This window comes from Drosophila santomea, unplaced genomic scaffold (genome assembly GCF_016746245.2).
Source record: "Drosophila santomea strain STO CAGO 1482 unplaced genomic scaffold, Prin_Dsan_1.1 Segkk6_quiver_pilon_scaf, whole genome shotgun sequence".
NCBI classification, from domain to species: domain Eukaryota; kingdom Metazoa; phylum Arthropoda; class Insecta; order Diptera; family Drosophilidae; genus Drosophila; species Drosophila santomea.
In genome coordinates this window covers 221887-239264 of record NW_025319002.1, presented here as the reverse complement: position 1 = coordinate 239264, position 17378 = coordinate 221887, and the positions used below count along the sequence as shown (strand labels likewise).

Sequence of the window (17378 nt, the reverse complement as noted above, 5' to 3'; positions counted from 1 at the left end):
TCTGGGCGGAATTTGCTTATGTTAGACACTCGGCTAACCTCTCTGAGTATAGAGTAGTAATTGACGAAACCGACAGTATGGTCGAGATGTTCCCCCAGTCTCACATGAAGAAGCTCCTAACCATTGATATCGCTTATCTCCGTGACATGCTAGAGTGGCTAGGAGCCTAGACTTCTTGGAAACTGCGTTGAGGGTTGTCGCAGGGACACCTGACGCTGAAGATTTCGAGAAGATTAGGTTCACTGAATCACGGATGATTCAATTTAAATCCATACTAAAACAAAAGTTCGAATTAACGAACTTACCGACACTGTCAATCAACTTTTAAAAGCTTCCAAAAATGCAAAAATCGATACAGGTCATGGAATTACAGAACCTCATACTCGCAAAAATCAACTTAGTTAGTCTAATCTTCCTGGACCATGCAGATTTGGAAAATGTTTGGGGTGAGGAGCACACCGTAAGGGAAATTTTGTCCGTTGCGTCCGTGAAAGTTCTACAATCCCTTAACATTTTGCATTTCATAATAAAATTACCCAAGTTTATTATGACCAGTAATAAGATCACCATCCTTCCAGTGGTACACCATGATACGGTGTTGAGGTTAGAGGACAATGTGGTGGCGGAGTGCAACTTAGAAATCCGCACTGTGAAGAACTGCTCCATATCATCCGGGGCGACGTTTTGCCAGTTATCTTCGGTGAGCTCGTGTGCCCAAGAACTCCACGCTGGAGTTGTGCCACATTGCGACACACAGCAGAGCGACCTGCATCCAGTCACCTACGTCAACGAAATCATAATCATCATCAGTGATAGACCAGTACTCGTGCGCGTGGATAATGGTACAAACATCCACATCAGAGGCACGCACTTAATAACATTCATTGACAGTGCTATGAATAACGAGACCGTCTTTATAAATCACGACATGGTCCAGAAAAGGGCACCGGGAGTATCTAACTCTCCTGTTCTGAATATCTCGATGAAACACGAGATTCTAGCCTCCCATACCTTTACCGCCTGAGTGAAAAGAATTTGGAGCAGATCAGGAAATTCGAGAAAGACGTCGACGGATACCGACTAGGTCAGATAGCGCTAATTGCAGGAGCAATTTTCTGCGCTCTTATCTTATGCGCTTGAAGGAAGCCCTTGCCCAAATAGGGTCAGGCGAGGGCGGCCTTAATCTTAAGGAGTAGTTAACTAAGTTAACCGATCGTCCGCTCTCCAGCACCGGTCAAATTGCTTAGCCGGCAAAAGCTCTACACATTGGCAGAGGCCGCTATGAAGCTTTTCCATGTTAGCTTTTAAGTCAGTTCGTTTTGCATATTAATAAAGAGCACTAGCTCGTAGACTTACTCCGGCTCTCGTCGTAATTATTGAACTTAACTTAACTATCTGAGTACTTAGGACAGAAGTTAAAGGAATTAAAATTATAAATTTTCAAGCGAAGATACCAAAGAAGAAGATACCGAAGATACAGCCAACCGGCTAATTATCAGTAACTGCGGCAAGAGGTCCCCCGGCTACTACATTTAATAATTTGTATACAGAAGTACTTGGACTTACAAATTTAATAATAAATAAATTTAATAATTAAGTAACTGCTGTTACTTTAGTACAAGAAAATTTAAACTTTCCTTTCATCAACTTCTCTAAGTAGCATAAGGAAAACAAATAACTTATGAATTATTGAACATAAATAAAAATAAAAAAAAGAGAGAACACTATAGTCGAGATCCCCGACTATCTGATACCCGTTACTCAGCTAGTGGAAGTGCGAAGGAGAGTCTTCATCACTGACAGTTTTTGACGGTTTGTGGTCGTTAGATTTAGGCAAATCGATAGAAATTTACAAGACCAATACCAATAAGAGAATGGTATTGAAGACACCGTAAAGAGATCCCTGACGTAGTATGAGAAGATTTTTGTGCAGCACTAAAAAATCAGTATCAGGACCATAAAGTCGATGATGTCCTTATGGAAGAAATTCGTGCACGAAAGCAGACAGAGGGAGAGCCCTTTGACTCGTTTTATGACAATCGTTTCTCGACTAACTATTCCTTTAGACGAGTACAGACTTGTTCAGAAGCTACAAAGAAATTTAATTCCACAGAGTATTCCTATACATCTCCATTCATTCGGTAGCTCATCTGCGACAACTGGTCCAGAAACTTGAAATGCTGCTAGAAGATGCGGATTTTAAGCAATCCAGCAAGGTCAATATTCCACCTAGGGTCATTAAAAGAGCCGTTGCTGCTGTGGAGACTAAAGAGTCCTTACAGTCGGCCTCAGAGAGGGAGTCTGAATCTGTAGAGGCTTTGCAACTTTCCAAACGACCTATGGTCTGCTGGAACTGTAATCAGCTAGGACACGCGGAGCAAAAGATTTTTTTTAAACTGCAATGCCCAACATTCCTAAAGAGAGCGGAAAACTCCAAGAAGGGCTCATTCGTAGACGGCAGGCGAATGGCCCAAAACTAGAATCTGCAAAAGAATATCCATCTGAAGAATCAGATTGCCCACGGCAGATACCTGTACTTTTAAAACAGACATATCCACATCCACGGTCGGACATTCATTTACTACGTCAAATAAAACCATATCATGAGAGATTAACTCATTATAACCAGATCAGAGCAAATTTATTTTCAGAAGTAACTACCGTTGATTGTGTTACGGAAAAGAAAACTCTTTGTATGCGAAATTCCTGACATAGGATTAAATGCTCGCGTGCTTGAACTGCTTGTATCTTCGGTTGTAAGCACCCAGACTGATGGTCGCCTTTATGCTTCTATTTCCTTTTTAGGTCTAAATGAAATTGGCTTATTAGATACAGGAGCCAATATAAGTTGTTTAGGAGCAGACTTGGCTGCCCAAGAGTCGTCATCCTGTCCAAGTTTTAAAAAAATCTCATCACGTGTAAAAACAGCTGATAGAAGCAGCCACCAAATAACTGGTTTTATTAGCACGGATGAAGCTTTTAATGAGCTTACAAAACGTCTCGATTTTTTTTATTCCATCAATAAACAAGCGTGTCATCTTAGGGATAGATTTTTTGAGAATTTTTCAGTTAGCACCAGCTGTAATATTTAGCATTGATACTTCTAATCCAATGGTAGATAGTGCTGATACTAATCTAAAAAAATTTCCACTTTCTTCATCTCAAGAAAAGCTATTAAAGAGCGTAATTAATTTATTTCCTAACTATAAAGAACAGAGATTGGGAAAAATGTCCCTTTTAAGTCATGATATTGACGTCGGTGACGCTAAGCCAATAAAAAAGCGTTTTTATCCCGTTTCTCCCGCTGTATTGAAACTTATAGAATGTTGTCAAAAAGCGTCATTGAGCCATCGAAGAGTTCTTGGAGCTTTCCGATGAGGCTCGTTAATAAGCCAGGCAAGGTACGCATTTGTTTAGATGCACGACGCATTAACGAATGCACTAAAAAGGACGCCAAATATAGATGGCATTTTTTCTCGGCTACCAAAAGCCAATATCATAACCAAATTGGATCTAAAGGATGCATTCTGGCAAATACCCCTCACAGATGTGGCTAAATCCATTACAGCTTTTACAGTGCCAGGGCGGCCACTATATCAATTTACAGTGATGCCGTTTGGTCTCTGAAATGCTCCACAGACCATGTGCCGGTTAGTCGATGAATTGATCCCTGCAGACTTTAAAACATGTGTTTTTGGTTACCTTGATAATTTGTGCGTAGTGTCAGAAGACTTTGGTACACACATGTCCATTCTTTTCAGATTAGCAGAACGATTTCGTAGGTCTAATTTGACTTTAAATGTGGCTAAGAGTCGTTTTTGCGTTACAGAAGTTGAATATCTGGGACACATTATAGGAAATGGTTGTATTGCGACTGATCCTAACAAAGTCGAGGCTATAAAAACATGGCCATCCCCTAAGACGATCACACAAGTGAGAAGCTTTTTAGGCTTTTTAGGTTCGATGGTATCGAAGATTTATCAGTAACTTCTCTGAACTAGTCTTCCCGATTACCGAAGTCTTATCAACTAAAAAGAAATTTTTATGGACGCAGCGGAGACTGCTTTCCAAAATTTGAAGAATGTAATCACATCGGCACCGGTCCTTCAAACCCCGGATTTCTCTACGAAATTCTTCGTACATTGCGACGCAAACGATTGTGGGGTGGGTGCTGTTAGTGCAGCTTTCACATGACAATGTTGAACGCCCAGTGGCATTTATGTCCAAAAAATTAAACACGGCACAACGCAATTATAGCGTTACCGAACGTGAGTTCTTGGCGGCTGTGTTAGCTATTGAAAAGATTAGGTATTATTTGGAGCTCCAGGAATTTGAGCTCATAACAGACCATGCTAGTTTACTATGGCTTATGCGACAGCCGAATCTAAAAGACAGGTTGGCTAGATGGTCTATGCGTTTGCAGGGCTTTAGGTTTATAAGCCATAGGAGAGGTAGCGAAAATATAGTGCCAGACGCCCTTTCAATGCACGTAGGAGGTGTCAGCCATTGAGCTAATTGAGCAGAATTGATTGAGCAGAAATTGATCTCGACTCTGCATGTTTTAATATGGAAAATTATGTACAAATCCGAAATTAATCAGAAACTTCGGAAGGAAATTATCCAGATAAAAAAGTATTGGGTAAATATTTATATATTTGAACTAAACATGGAAATGTCACAGATTTAGGTATTGCAGAAGGCGTGGAAGTTATGGATACCGAAATAATTAACAGAAAGTGTCATTCGTCGGGCTCACGAGTCAGTAGTGACCGCCCATGGTGGCATGGCTAAGACTTTGGAGCTTATACGGCGTAACTTTTATTGGCCAGGCATGGTGTCACAGGTGCGCTTGTATGTTCGCGCTTGTGATGTGTGTAAATCCACTAAGGCCCCTAAATCAATCCTTAAAGCCTCCTATGGGTAAGCCAGCCATATCTGCCAGGCCATTTGAACGTTTATATGTAGATATTTTAGGTCCCTATCCGAGGAGCAAACGAGGATATATTGGTATGCTCATAGTGGCTGATCACCTTTCAAAATTTCATTGGCTGTGTCCATTGAAAAAATGTAATACGGCCCCAATAAAAGAATTTCTGCAAAATAATATATTTTTGAAATATGGAGTACCGCGCTGCATTGTAAGTGACAATGGAGTTCAATTTAAATCGTCTGATTTCAATGCTTGGTTGACTTCATTGGAAGTGAAGCATATTTATACGGCTTTATATTCTCCCCAATCAAATGCCTCAGAAAGGGTTAATAGATCCTTAATTGCAGGCATTAGAGCCTTATACGTATTCGATATGGTAAGCATTACGAACTTTTAAAGAATTTTCAGCCTTTAGGCGAATCTGAAAATATATTGGCCAGAGCAGATCAGTTGAATTTGATTCGAAAAGAAATTAAGGCAAACATTGCTAAAGACTACGATCAAAATGTAAGGCAATACAATCTCAAAACAAGAGAAATCTTATTCAAGGTCGGTCAGGAAGTATTTCGTCGTAATTTCTCTCACAGTAATTTTTCTAAACAAATAAATGCCAAGTTAAATCCACAATGGTTAAAGTCACGCGTAAAACCGAAGCTTGGGAGTTTTTATTATATTTTAGAAGACCTACTGGGACGAGAGCTTGGTACTTAGCGTGTCAAAGATACTGTTGGGTCATGCAGCCGCCAAAACTGTGCAGTAGACTAGTCTTATACTCTTAATATTGTAAACCGAAGTAGTCAGTAGTAGCAGTTGCGATGCCCATAGTGCAAACCGCTGTTCTCGCACGAATTTATCTGTGCGGTGCTCATTCCTTCTTCTCTTTTTTATCTACCTACATTAAGCTTGGGCGATGCATTCAGCTGTCTGTCCCGCCAATTATCATTTCTTCGTTCTTCGGCAAAGACTCAACTTGTGAATTCGATATAGTTGTTGGTCGGCCCTAGCTGCCAGTATAATTAACAAATAAACAGCATCGGAGAATAGACAAAACTTTCTTCGGCTATTTATTATTCGAAACAGCTATTGAAAAGGCTCAATAGCTAAACTGATATTAACCAATGAAAACATATTACATTTTAGTAAAAAATCAGGGTGTAATTGTGGTGTAATGTACAGCCCTTCCAATTGTATTACGTTTTTGTTGAAAGACGTTTAACTCCAAAATAAACAATGAATTTGAATTTTCGAGAAAAGAGAACACAATTTGAAAACTGTTACTATTTCGGTAATTCGGAGTCATTATCAGCTGATCTAATGCAACTCTAATCACGGCAAAGCTACAATTAGAGCTTTAAGTGCATGGTTACTCCCTCATATAGTTCTTTTCTCTTTTGGCCGTCGCAATGATCAGCAGTGGAGTCTGCGAAAAAAAATTATCTTCTATTATCTTTAAGAAAAACTTGGGCGGCAAATCTAGCGTCCACATTGCCACGGGCAGCGGAACACCCCGGCTCTTACAATGAACGCCTCTGCGGATAAGACTCCACAGTGAAAAAGAACTTCACACTCGGCAGATCTGCACACCTTTCCTGTGGAAAACTAAAAAAACCTTGGCGAGCAGCGAACGCATAACCTCGCGGACTCGCCCTGCCAAAACGGGGAGAAGAAAAAAAGAAATATAACCTTTGCATCTATACTCTACATCTACATAAATATACACCTACGCATATACAACTATATACCAGTGCAACAGCAGAGCAACTATAATTAAAGAACTTATCAAAAATGCAACATCCATAAATAGTATTGCCCAACTTACATATTACAATACACATACATTCACACAGTTCCACATTATGAATTAATTAGCATTTAACAAGATAAAAAAAAATCCAATGCAGAAAAAGAGGAAAAACGAAACCCAGAAGTAGCTTTAACATGAGCAAATGAGAACAAGAAGGAACCAAACAAATAATTAATTTAATTTAAATTTGCGTACTACTGATTTTCATTTCTATTCATTTTTTTGTTGATTATTATACCCGTTACTCGTAGAGTAAAAGGGTATACTAGATTCGTTGAAAAGTATGTAACAGGCAGAAGGAAGCGTTTCCGACCATATAAAGTATATATATTCTTGATCAGGATCAATAGCCGAGTCGATTTGGCCATGTCCGTCTGTCCGTCCGTCTGTCCGTCTGACTGTCCGTATGAACGTCGAGATCTCAGGAACTACAAAAGCTAGAAAGTTGAGCTTAAGCATGCACACTCCAGAGACATAGACGCAGCGCAAGTTTATCGAATCATGCTGCCACGCCCACTCTAACGCCCACAAACCGCTTAAAACTGCCACGCCCACACTTTTGAATAATGTTTTAATATTTTTTCATTTTTGTATTCCTCATAAATTTCTATCGATTTGCCAAAAAACTATTTGCCACGCCCACAAACCGCCCAAAGCTGCCACGCCCACACTTTTGAAAAATGTTTTGATATTTTTCATTTTTGTATTAGTCTTGTAAATTTCTATCGATTTGCAAAAACTTTTTGCCACGCCCACTCTTACGCCCACAAACCGCCAAAAACTGTCAGTGTTGAAAACTCTCTCCAGCACTTCCACTAGCTGAGTAACGGGTATCAGATAGTCGGGGAACTCGACTATAGAGTTCTCTCTTGTTTTTTTTGCTCTTATCAACTATAAAACATGGCCTTATATACTATATTTTATCTTATTATTAAATGAATAAAATTGTTATAATGTTTGGATAAATAAATATAGTTTTCCTTAAAGGGTAACACCTAAATTTGGGATTTACCATATAGTGCCAAAGTTCATGGAGGTTGGGTACAGAGGCGGGTTACTATACCATCAGTGTATAGTACAGTGTACTGGCATAGCGGCAGCATACACCCATGAGCTCTCAGAATATCGTTCTTTCTATTAATTTTTTTGCATTAATTATAAATCTTACTCATCTACGTAATTGGCACGGGACTATAAATTAAATTCAATGTGGCATTCTGATCGAGTGAGGGCTTTATTATTTGACCAACGAGCCCCCCCCAATGCCGACTGTAAGCTAGCTGGTTGGCCGTTGGTCCCAACGGCCAACAATTTAGCGAAGATCTCACCACTCAATCTACTATGAAAGTTTACAACTACAATCCCATTATTTTATTGTAAAACCTTAATGGACATTATAAGTATAAAGGGATGTGATTTATAGTTTGCAAGGGGATATCAATGTAAAGGATGCGACTATGAGTCAAGATCGGTTGTGTTACTTAGTGATGAATTTGAGTCGTAAAGGGAGTACATTTTGTTGGGTTCTTGGGTAATTGGTTGCAGTTTTCATGTTTCTAATAAGAAGCCATCTGCTTATCGCAGCTCATGTTTGTTTTTGAGTTTGTTGTTGTGTATTGGGTTGCTGTAGCAGCGTAAGAGTAAGGTTACATGAATCGCATGGGGCAGGGTTTTTGCAATGTTTAGATGTGTATCCTAACAGTTGGCATGTTTTGCTCCTCATTGGGTTGGGGTTGGACCTTGACGGAATGCCATGAAACGTTCAACTTGCTGGGTAAACTATAAAGATCGAAGGTGATCAGTATAACGCCTTTCGGTTTGGAAATGCAGTCTACTGTTCTGGAGAACTCGGAGTGTACATTTTGTGATGTGAGCTTTTCAATATCTCTTTGTGCCTCACAAAATTAAGGGTTTCATGGAATTTGCATTCGATATCGCATATGCCAGGCAAATGTGTGATCTTGAGAAATTTCTCCGCTACTTTTTTGGTTTTAACCAACAATAGTAACGTGCCTTCGCGAAGAGTCGAAACTAAAAACTGAACTTTAGAGGCAATAATTAAGAATTCCGGGTTTTGTTGGAAGATTTCGGGGAGCTCAGAGAATTCCTATGAGCTTTGGGGCCAACGCTAAGGCTTGCTTAGCGGTTGTCCACAAACTTGGGAGGCCCAGTGGCCATGGTAACGTTTTGGCTTAGATTCACTGAAAAGTATGACACGGGTATGCGAGCACGATTAAGAAAAAGGGCAGAAAAGATTAGGAAAAAGACGACAGAACGTAAAAAAACACTGAAAAGAGATAAAGATAGGTCACTGGGCATCATTGTTAAAAGGCCACAAACAAGCGCCAATTAATGAGCGGCGGTAAATTGCAGAGTCGGTCTTTTCTTAACTTAGACTACACCGCAAGAAATCGCTGGGGCTAACAATTCCCTTAAAAGAGGTAACACTGGATAAATATTTAATTGTTGGTATATATATAGCACAAAATTAATAATTTAATTCCCGTAGCTAACCGAGAAAGCAAATCAGAATTTCAAACTACTCATCGCCGACCCAAACGTTCGGCTAGAAATAGCTATTCCTGCTAGAAGAAAATTTATTTGGAAATAGCATAACAAAAATTAAAAAAAAAAAAAAAAATTTTAATCTAGAGAACTTTACTACTTATACAAAAGAAAATACCTTAAGTGCCTAAAACCAAAAGCGCAGTATAAGGCCTGAGTTAATCAACCGCTTCTGGCACTTCCTTTTTATATTTTAACATTAGTGTACTCATAATTTAAAGCCATTGAACGTATACATTGACGGGCTACACTGAAAGAAAATAATATTGACTTCATATGCATGTAAATATTTTCTTCCTTTAAACAATATAAACAGTTTTCTTTCAATTATGCGATTAAATATATAAGTCCAATTGCACAAGATAAAACAAAAGCCAATAATATAAAAATGGAAAAATTTTATTTTTTCCTACGCTAGGGACATTTTATCTTTCAAGACGACTGTCCGTATTGAACAATTTTCGACCATATGTTCTGGTGATTTTTAGTCGGATAGTATGGTGGTAAAGGAGTTCTAAGGTAGCCCGGGATTGCTACAGATTCCGTTTTGTCTGCACTGGTTTCGCAACCGGTGATTCCACCTGTCCCGAATACCACCACTACACTCAGAAAACTGAAGAACGAATAATTTGAGAACGAACGTTCTTAAAAATGTACTGTGTCGTACTTAAAATTTTTAAGACAACCGTTCTTGGAATAAGTACTAGTTGTCCTCGAATTACACATTTCAAAAGCGATATTATTAATACTAATGGAAAACAAAGGTTTATCTTTTCTCATTTATGTATATTCCTTGATCATTTTATGCGGCCAATTTTAAAAGAATATACACAAAAAATATAAGAAGTTTAAACTAAAATTTATGCGATCGAAAAATCTTCAGCCATTCGACTTCTTACACTTGTTTATATCGATTACATTTCTGTGTTGTTGAAGAAACATATGTTTTTTCGATAATCGATTGCAACACGTCGCTCATTTAGTGTCAAAAAGTTCCTGGAGTAACAAGTATTAAGTGAAATAATTGAAGAATAATGTGAAAATGGGCACGGTGTGCAGGGTAAGTAGAAATCTTTAAATAAAGTATGTAATATACATACATAAAAAGTCGGTGGCCTATGCACGTGTTTGCATGCACGCATATGTATATGCGTATGCATGTATGTGTATAAAACTTTTGTGTTGCCAAATGTTACTTCTAAAAGAAATAAATCTATAAATTAATGTGTAATATTTACAGTTAAAATTGACTTCTGGGAAATACGCCCAGAGAATGAGCATGCATTGGTTTTTAAATAGGACGACCTGAAGCGCAGTGTTTCCTTTTTACGATAGGAAGATTAAAAACCATCTCAGCAGGCAACAGCTTACCGAAGCACAGTCGGCAATAAATGAAGGTAATGTAACTAATAACAAAATTTCTATTTACTTATTGTTATATTTGTCTTCTTCGTTTTATAGATGCCCAGGAATCTATTTGTTATTTTGCTTGACAGCGCGTTTCGTTAAATATGTTTAGCTGTAAGAACTTTAAGAAAAGTGTAACAATTTAATTTTTAAGAAAAAAGTTATGGAAGTTTTTATGTATACATTTACTATATATAAAATAAGAATAACAAAACTTTTAAATTCGTGTAAATAAACAATAAATATGATTCGTTCTTAAAACAAAAGTGTTTGCTCTGAAAATAAAAATACTCATACTTCAGTTTTAAATGTGTACAACTTAAACCGTGAATTTATAATGCACATATTAAAATTTGACGAGTTTGGGTCAAGTATTTTTAATATTTATTTTAAGTATTTCCCATACTTAAAGCAGTACATTTATCGTACTTGGATCCAGAACGTTCGTTCTCAAATTCATAATTTCGGTCTCAAATTATTCGTTCTTGAATTTAAATTTTTGTCCTTGAATCAAAAAAATTCGAGTTTACCGTACTTTCGATGCGGTTCGTTCTTGATTTGATATCGAAAAGCGTTAATTTTTCCCTGAGTGTAAGGAATATTGAGTCTGGACTACCGGCACAAGTGGGCACATCAGAATACAACCTGCTCTCGGTGGTTCCACTAAAGAATCAAATTCTCGTTTCTCGGCTCTCCCCTGATCAAACATCATCTATTTAATTGTCTTATATACAAGGCAAAATAAAAGCCGACAGCATCAAAGTGAAAAAATTTAACTTTTCTTACGCTATGGACATTTTATCTTTTTAAGGTTATTCTAATGTGTTATTTTCGACCATATTTTCTGGTGTTTTTGGACCGGATAGTATGGAGGTTAAAGAGTTCGAAGCTAAGATTAAAAGTAGGAAAAAAGGGCCCGTGGGAATTAAACTTCCCACACGTGGCCAGATAACTAAACCATTCTCCTCTTTTACTTCTCTTTCTGGTATCAAAATGTAAGAGGCTTGTGTAGCAAGCTAATTAAATTGTATTCAGATAGCGTTTTCTTTACATTCCATATTATTGTGTTTTCAGAGACTTGGTTAAGACCGGAGATACTTAACTCTGAAGTTTTGCCAGGTATGTACACAGGTATGTATGTATGTGCGGTTAGGTCTACCCTCACGTCAGAGGAGGTACTTTTCGATGAGTTCCGTAACGTAGAATTCATATGCGTAGAGCTGTCATTTTATGATATCTATGTTTGTATTACGTGCTCTAACATTCAGCCGACTTCTGAATTTGCTGAATATATTAACCATTTGTCCGCTATCCAATCCGTTTCAAACAGACTGTCCGATAGGGACCAACTAGTTGTTCTAGGTGACTTTAATATACCAGGCACTAAGTGGTCCACAGAACAGTCGAATATTCTCCTGCCTATAGCACAGCATGACTTTATTGGCGGCTTGCTTGACATATCGTTGTCGCAAGTTAATTATATTCGAAATTCTCTTGGTCGAGTATTGGATCCATGCTTTGTAGCAAATCCTGAAAGTGTGTTTCTGACTAGAGTAGCACCTCTAAGTCAACCAAAAGATCCATACCATCCAACTTTCGAGGTGACAATCGACAAAGGTACCCTAATAAAAGAGAGGCCAGATAAGTCAACCAAACGAATTCATTGTTTTCGTAAGGCAAACTTTCGGAGGCTAAATCTTTTTATATCTGGCTTTAATTGGTCCGATCTATATTCTTGCAGCATAATGGCCGATGCCATAAATACTTTCTATGCTGCAATTAAATAATTTTTTAACTCTTGTGTTCCGATCTACTATACGTCCATCTGTAACAAACATCCTTGGCTTAATAAGGAGTTGACACATCTTAAAAAGAGTCCAGACTTTATACAAAATTTAAAAATACCGGTTGTCAATCTATATTTTCTAAATATGTAAGTGTTCGGTTAAATTTTACGGTGCATACTATTAAAACCGTTGTAAGTTATAGTTCGCACAGGATCCCAAACAGTTTTATAATTTTGTTAACACTAAATTACCCTTCCTCGCTATTTACTACGGTAACATCAGAGCAGGCAATAGACGATCTATTTGCCAAGTTTTTTTCAAACCATATATTCTATGTTACCTCATTCCAAACAGTCTTACGCTTACGCGGTATCAAAGTCGAATTTAATATTTTGTCCCACTCTAAACGAAAGCTCACTGCTTTATGATCTTCGGCGTGTTAAGCCTGTCTATTTGTCAGGTCCCGACGGAATTCCTTGCTGGGTGCCTAGATCTGTGCGGAAGCCTTGTTCAAGCCTCTACTGAAACTCACATATATGGAGTCCTTTGTGATCCTTCTCCATAAAAAAGGTAGCCAATCGGATGCAAGCACTTACAGAGGAATCTCCAAAGCACTTACAGAGGAATCTCCAAATTGTCGGCAATCCCTAAGCTTTTTAAAAACGTTATCACTCCTCATTTGCAGCACCTTTGTAGATCAATTATATCACCATGTCAGCATGGGTTCACGTAATCCAGATCAACAACTGCTAGCCTTCTGGAGCTTACCTCCTTCGTAGTACAGGGCTTCAAAAATAATCTTCAAATATATGTCATCTACACGGATTTTAGTAAAGCATTTGACTCTATTAATCATTCACTTTTAGTAAATAAACTTAATTTATTAGTTTCACTGTTAAAGGGACGCAACGGGTCCTCTTTAAAAATTCTCTTTCTTGTATTCTATTCTTGTATTATGTTCTTACCATAATAGATTCTATCCCATTATCTCTAATTCTGACTCTCTGCCGCTCTTAAAGCGATCATTACTAACGTTATTAACAAGATCTTACTAGTATATATATATAATTCCTCGTCCTTTACTGTCTTCTATATCGCGTCTATCTTCCCGCGATTCGACCCGTACGATACACGGCAGCTCCCCTCGGTCGGTTGGGCGGGAGGTGTGTACTTTTATGTTTTTTTACATTGCCTGACTCTATATTTTTTATCTCCATAGTAAGAAGAGCAAGCTTTAACATGTGCTTGCCGACGGCTTTTAGATTTGTATTTTGCAATAATACTTATAAATATATACTTTGAATTTTATTATGAGTTTTTCTTTTCAATTTTTTTTTTTTCTCCGTGTATATGTATATGTATATGTATATGTTTCTATATATTTTTAGATGTTTGGCTTCCCTCTACCAGGACAAATCAGCAGAACTAGTGACCACGTTACTCAGGTTACTGGGGTTACAAGAGTATGCTACATAGCAAATAACGTTTTATAAACAAATAAAACTAAAATGGCATTATCAGTTGATAATCTATCCCAACTTTTTCGATAAATACGCCAAGTATCGCAGTTTTCTGGAGAGCCAAGCAGTCCCAGGATGGTTAACAGACGAATTTAATACACGCTCAAATTATACCCAACAAATGATTTTCCACAGAAAGCTTTAATTTTTTGAGCCATTAAATTACAAGTTATGGGAGATGCCGAAAAGGTCTGCCAAATAGGATTTCACGAGTGCTCAACTTTAAGAGATCCCCTTATTGTCGAGTTTAGAACTCAAGCCCCATCAAGGGAACTTTTGCGACGTTTGTATAGTAAACCCTAAAATTTACGTCAGTTTTGTGACCAATTAGAAAATAACTAGTATTATTAATAAGTTTGCCTAAGAAAATAACCAAAATATTTTTTTTGTAATACTATTCAATGCCCACTTCCTGGTTGATTGTTTATGACCCTAGCAAGGCATCCCATTTACACTGTTCAAAAAATAACAACAAATTGAGCAACAAGAAGGTCTGACTAAGTAATAAAAAATAACAATGTATGAAGTTACAACGTTGGCAAATTAAACTTAGTAAATAAAACGTAAAAAAAAAAAAATTTGGAAGGCAAATTAAATTATGTAGGAGACGCTTTATCTCGCGTTAGAGTTGAACAAAATATGGTAAATGAAAACGGAAATATTTCAACAGCACCAACAACACATAGTGCATCAGATTGCAGATTTTATAAACCAAGTAGACATATCAAAATATTCCACTAAAACTAAAATCATTATAAAATACTCTGAAATGACTCTACCAAAAGCAAAAGACTTTTTAATAAAATAAATAATAAATTCTAAAACCCACTAGCGTAATTTACATAGATAATGACAGTGACTTTTCCATTCTTTAAAATACATACCATGAAACTATTAACCCCCACAGTAACGTACAAATTTTTATACCCTTAATCGTAGAGTAAAAGGGTATACTAGATTCGTTGAAAAGTATGTAACAGGCAGAAGGAAGGGCTTCCGACCATATAAAGTATATATATTCTTGATCAGGACCAATAGCTGAGTCGATATGACCATGTCCGTCTGTCCGTCTGTCCGTTCGTCCGTCTGTCCGTCCGTTTGTCTGTCCGTATGAACGCCGAGATCTCAGGAACTACAAAAGCTGGAAAGTTGAGATTAGGCATACAAACTCCAGAGACATAGACGCAGCGCAAGCTTGTCGATTCATGTTGCCCCGCCCACTCTAACGCCCACAAACCGCCCAAAACTGCCACGTCCACACTTTTGAAAAATGTTTTGCTATTTTTTCATTTATGTGTTGGTCCTGTAAATTTCTAACGATTTTCCAAAAAACTTTTTGCCACCCCAACTCTTACGCCCAAAAACAGCCCAAAGCTGTCACGCCCACACTTTTAAAAAATGTTTTGTAATTTTTTTATATTTGTATTAGTCTTGTACAATTCTATCGATTTGCCAAAAAACTTTTTGCCACGCTCACAAACCGAAGACGCACTTCCACTAGCTGAGTAACGGGTATCAGATAGTCGGGGAACTCGGCTTTAGCGTTCTCTCTTGTTAAATGTATAATTAAACCAAATGACATTAATTCTAACTCTGAATTCAAGGAATTCGTTATTACTTAACACTTAAAGTTGTTACACCCTGGCATCGAAAAAATGTTATGATTTTTTAAGGAAAATTACTATTTTTCCGACTTTAATTATTTAATTAAAAATGTAATCAATGATTACGAAGTCTGCAATCTAATCCATTCTTAAAATAACCCAAACAACCCAAAAAACTTTACTAAATAGATTTTCATGCTTAGATAATAATAAATATTTATTCTGTAGAGTGAAAAATCGATAGAAATTTACAAGATTAACAAAAATGTGAAAAAATATCAAAACATTTTTCAAAAGTGTGGGCCTGGCATCTTTGGGCGGTTTGTGGGCGTGGCAACATGAATCGACAAACTTGCGCTGCGTCTATGTCTCTGGAGTCTGTATGCTTAATATCAACTTTCTAGCTCTTGTAGTTCATGAGATCACAGCGTTCATATGGACGGACAGACAGACGGACAGACAGACGGACACACGGACGGACATACGGAAATGGCCAGATCGACTCGGCTATTGATCCTGATCAAGAATATATATACTTTATATGGTCGGAAACGCTTCCTTCTGCCTGTTACTTACTTTTTAACGAATCTAGTATACCCTATTACTCTACTAGTAACGCATATAATACTGCAAAAATGTTTCATAAGTGTGGGCGTGCTTCCGCTAAGTAAGACGTCTGTCAAGGTGTACTCCCAGGTATGTTACATCTTGTGCTTCGGTATCACTGTGTTGTATAGTGAGAGTGATGAGCAATCCTGATTGTTTAAAGTAAAGGTGACGTGCTTGCTTTTTAGTATATTTACTTTTACTCTCCAATTTAAAAGCCACTTGTCAACGTCCACCAGGTAAAGAGCTAGATGCGCTGATGCTTGGATCGGACATCTGAAACGGCTTAGAATCGCGGTGTCGTCGGCAAAGGTGGATCTTGTCAGACTTCTGCTTGTTGGTAGGTCAGCTGTGTACGAGAGGTATAGAGTTCGCACAATTACGCTCTCTTGGGAAACCCCAATTCAATTTGATGGTCATTGGATGTAGCAGTATTGCTTTTCACCGTAATCTTCCTTTCGTATAGGTATGACTTGAGAAGTATATTTGGGTAGTTTTAGCTTGATCTTGTCCGTCTTGCTTGGGATACATCAACAAAAACAGCTGTGCAGTATTGTCTGTTCTTATTTATGTTGTTATTCGGTTAACGTGTTCTTTAGTTCCATGGTTTTCGAGAAAACCAAATTGATGTGCTGGTATTACGTTGTGAGCTCCAAGGTACGGGCTGAGTCGGGTCGGGTTTTTTGAAAAGCTTTAAGAAACATAAGCTTAAAATGATTGATTTTTTCCATCTATCTGGAAAGTAACCAACTCTTATTATGGCGTTGAATAGCTGGAATAGCTATTGGATGAAACACATTTGGTTCATGCTGAGAATTGGAGTCATTTGTTGACGTTGGTAATGTAAATTTTGTAGTAGCCTTGTTTGGTTGGAAGACTTTTTGTAGGTGAGCGGCAAATGTACTGGCCCTGTCTGCATCACTGCGAGCCCCGTCGCCTCGGTGATATCTTATTGGCGACACGGTCACGGTCGGTGGACAAAGAGTTGGGTGAGCTCTCCAAAGTGAATGCTTTTTGCATGTTGTTGATAGTTTCTCTATTTATCGACGTTTGACATTCTCTTCTTCTTATTTCAGGGCTTTGGTTAGCTCATTCGGCTCTCAACAGGCTATGAGGAATGTTTTTGCTTATTGCAAAGTCAATCAGATCAGGCAT

General features: G+C 37.9%; 1 protein-coding gene and 1 long non-coding RNA gene across 4 annotated transcripts in view; one reads left to right on the top strand and one right to left on the bottom strand.

The window, feature by feature from the left end:
* The window catches only part of LOC120457663 (unconventional myosin-VIIa-like), a 419197-nt gene that overhangs the window by 213589 nt on the left and 188230 nt on the right, over window positions 1–17378 (bottom strand). The gene's annotated exons all lie outside the window — the stretch shown is intronic.
* LOC120457665 lies at window positions 10160–10819 on the top strand. Its single transcript, XR_005617073.2, has 3 exons — window positions 10160–10359; window positions 10540–10696; window positions 10761–10819. It is a non-coding gene; the product is annotated as an uncharacterized LOC120457665 (long non-coding RNA).